This window comes from Frankliniella occidentalis, unplaced genomic scaffold, assembly GCF_000697945.3.
Source record: "Frankliniella occidentalis isolate FOCC.00 unplaced genomic scaffold, Focc_3.1 Scaffold14, whole genome shotgun sequence".
Lineage (NCBI taxonomy): Eukaryota > Metazoa > Arthropoda > Insecta > Thysanoptera > Thripidae > Frankliniella > Frankliniella occidentalis.
Genome location: NW_026267144.1, coordinates 1,489,706 through 1,493,062, shown reverse-complemented (window position 1 = coordinate 1,493,062; position 3,357 = coordinate 1,489,706).

The window sequence follows — 3,357 nt, the reverse complement described above, 5'->3', positions numbered from 1 at the left end:
GGATGGTGGTCACCTCTCCGAGAGTCGCTCATCCTCTCTTCTTCTCTTTCCTTCCCTGCGCCGCCGGCAGACGACATCCGCATGGGAAGGAGAGTATGTGTCATACGTGATGGTGCGGCGTGGCCAGACGTGCGCGCTTCAAAACGGGCTGTGTGTGTGTGTGTGTGTGTGTGTGTGCGTGTGTGTGTGTGTGTGTGACGACAGGTAAAACTGGGGCAGCTCAGAATAAACGCCGCGCGCCCCGCAGCCTGGCCGTATAGCATCCCGGGCGTGGCGCGGCGCGGCGAGGGGTTGCCGTCCTCCTGTCCCGTCGTCGCCTGCTGGTCGTCCGTCACACCGGTAGCCGCCAGCCGCCGTTGCAGCCGGCCCCTGATGTCCCGTCGCGATGTGTCCCGTCTCTCTCCCTCCCTCTTTCTCCCTCCTTCCCTCTCCCTCCCTCCCTCTCTCTCCCTCTCTCTCACTCTCTGTCTCTCTCGCCGCTCGGAGTGCATTGGGCCCGTCTGGAGTGGCGCGGTGCTATTTAACAGGCCGGGCCCGGGTGATGTGTCGTCATGGAGATGTGGGGTAACAGTTAGTCGCTTCAAATAGAAACCAGTTTGCTCGTACCGTCCCCGTCCCGTCGCGCCTCGCCGGGCCCCGTGCGATCTGTCCCATGGATTAGCACCCAGTACGTGACCTCCAAACAGGATGGGGCGGGGCGCGGCGGGGCGGGGCGCCTCTAAAAGGAGGCAGGGGAGGCGCCTGCAGCAGACCGGCCCAACACACGCTGATGTACTGCACTCTGCAGCTGCAACTCTGGCAGAAACTGGAAGAGGGATTTGAGAAAAGTTCTTCGTTGAGAAGCTGAATAAGTTTACTCAAGTTGGCTCACACGCACGTTGCGTTGCAAGTTCACAAAAGTTGCAAGCTTTGAAAAGATGACAGCTTAAAAAGTCCAGCAGCACCTCTGGAAGAGGGATTTAAGAAAAGTTCTTGGTTAAGAAGTTGCAAGGTCGGACAACTTTAAAGTTCGAAACAACTTGCAAGCTTAGATAAGCTGCAAGCTCAGAAAAATATGCAAGCTTTAAAAAGGCGCTAGCTTGAAAAAGCTACAATCTCAGAGAAAAAGTTACATACCGAGAGAAAAGGTCACAAGGTGCGACACGGAAAACTAAGAAAATTACACTGAGCTGTGTTTTGTTGCAATATGTTCAAGCAGAAGCAATGTAGGTGGGCCGCAATACCCGGTTCTGTGTACTACCCTATACCTCCCCGACAACAGACCGAACCCCCGCACCGCACCGCGACGGAAAATGGACACGCGCTGCTAAATGTTTCGCAATTAACGACGATATCCGTGTGGGGACGTTGGCTGGCGCCTGGCTAGAGGGCCTGGCTAGGGCCTGGCTAGCGCCTCGGCGCCTGCGCCGTGTACAGACGGGGTCAAAAGGCCAGCGCGCCGTGCGCCACACAGGTGGGATGCAGCGGTGCCGTCGCGCCGCCGCCGCCGCTGCTGCCGTTGGGCGTGCGCGGAAATAGCCAGCGGGGTTCTGCTTCTCGGGTCGCACCATGCCTCCCCTTCCCCCCGTCGCTGTTGTCGTCGTCGTCGTCGTCCTCGTCGGCGGCGCCGAGGGAAAACCCCGGTCTGAGCGCCGTGGGGGTAGGCAGTCCCGCACGGCCGCCGAGCGTAACAGGACTGCCTACCCCCCAGGCGCCCCGCTCCACGGCAGCGCACTGCATCTTTAATTTGTCTTTCAAAGTCAGGCGCAGCGTGGTTCGACCTCCGCTTCCTTTTCCCAACTTTTATATTTGTTTGTCGTGAAACTATCAGGAAAAAGTTTGGTGGTCCGGCTGACGCTGCGGCCGAGACGATCGTTCGTAATTCGCCATGCGGCCTCACTAGAAACCCTTGTTTCGCCTCGCTACAAAGGGGCCGGCAGGGAGGGTCGCATGCAGCGCTCGCCGCGGCGCCACCATAAGCTCGAAATATCCTGAACCTAAACCCGCGGACTGACGCCCATGCTGACGCCCCGCCCTCCTCCCCCGCCACGCCACACCAACTGCGCTCCGCCCCCCTGAAAGTGATAAAAAAAAATTATTGTTAACTGCGATACGAACCCATGGTTTAGGAAAAGTGGTCGCCTATTTGTGTTGTATCGAATGTTATTAAGGCGTGTCTTTTTGCGTGATATCTTTGTTCATTAGGGACCTTAAGTTTTAGGTCCCCTAGATTTCCAAAACCTCTTCCCTAGGTCAACCACTAGCGGCATCTTTTAAGAGTAACTAGCAATTTTTGACAGCCGCAGACCCATCCGATGCAGCATAATCGTGCACACCAAGAAGGACTGCATCGTCCCCAGTTGGAGGCGAAGATGGGCATGTACATCACCCAGGAAAGCGTGCTCTTGGCCCAAGAAATGTTCTTGAGGAATCGAGAACATTGGCTTGGGGCAATGCAAATTGCATTTCCCCTAGCCAAATGTTCTCGATTCAAGAACATTTTTTGGGCCAAGAACACGCTTTTCTAGGTGATGTGCGCGCACCGGCGCCAACGGCAAAATTAGCGTCTATCTATGCTTTCAATACACCTTTAGACTTAAATCGATGCGGCGTGTAGTTTTTAAGTGGTGACGAGACATTTTTTGGCGTGTCCGGTTCGGAGGAGCCGACCACTCACACTCACGGTGTTCAGTGTTGGGCTGTTACCCAGATGCGGTCGAAAATGCAAGAGGTGGTGTTGAACCATGACGCTCCTTCTGTCTGGTAGAAACAGGTCCGTTTAAAAAACAATTTCTGCACGGGCTACCAGCAGCAGCAGGTTTACTGTCGTCCCAGCTACAAGAGGCTCCTCGTCAGCCGAGTGGTCTCAGAGATCTCTCGACGTTCTTCTATCGATTCGATTAGACTCGATAGACGGCTACCGGGCTTATCGAGCACCTTGCGCCGCAATCAGTCAGGGTCACCCCGAATCGCGTGAGGCATCTGTGATTTTATTTGTCCGTCTCTTCACTCATTCACCACCGTCAGTTTTTGATTTAATTTATTCTCTTTGTCCGGTCGGGTCGAATTCAAATTTCTTTTCTCATAGTTCAGAGCGCCTTTGCTGATGGAAATCGCCGCGGGTCTGTTGCCCCCCCCCCCTTTCCTCCTCTCCAAACACCTTTTTCAATCCGTCCACCACCCCAGCCGTCGAGTCGTGACGGCATTGTTTTGACTGGCGCGCGAGCAACTATAACGGCCGGGCAATATTTTGAGAGCAAATATGATCTGGACAGTCAGTCAAGTCCGCCTTTCTTCTTCTTCCTCTTCCCCTTTGGGATGGACCGCTTCGTTTATCCCCGCATCCCGACCTCCCCTCATCTCCCCCCCCCCCTTCTC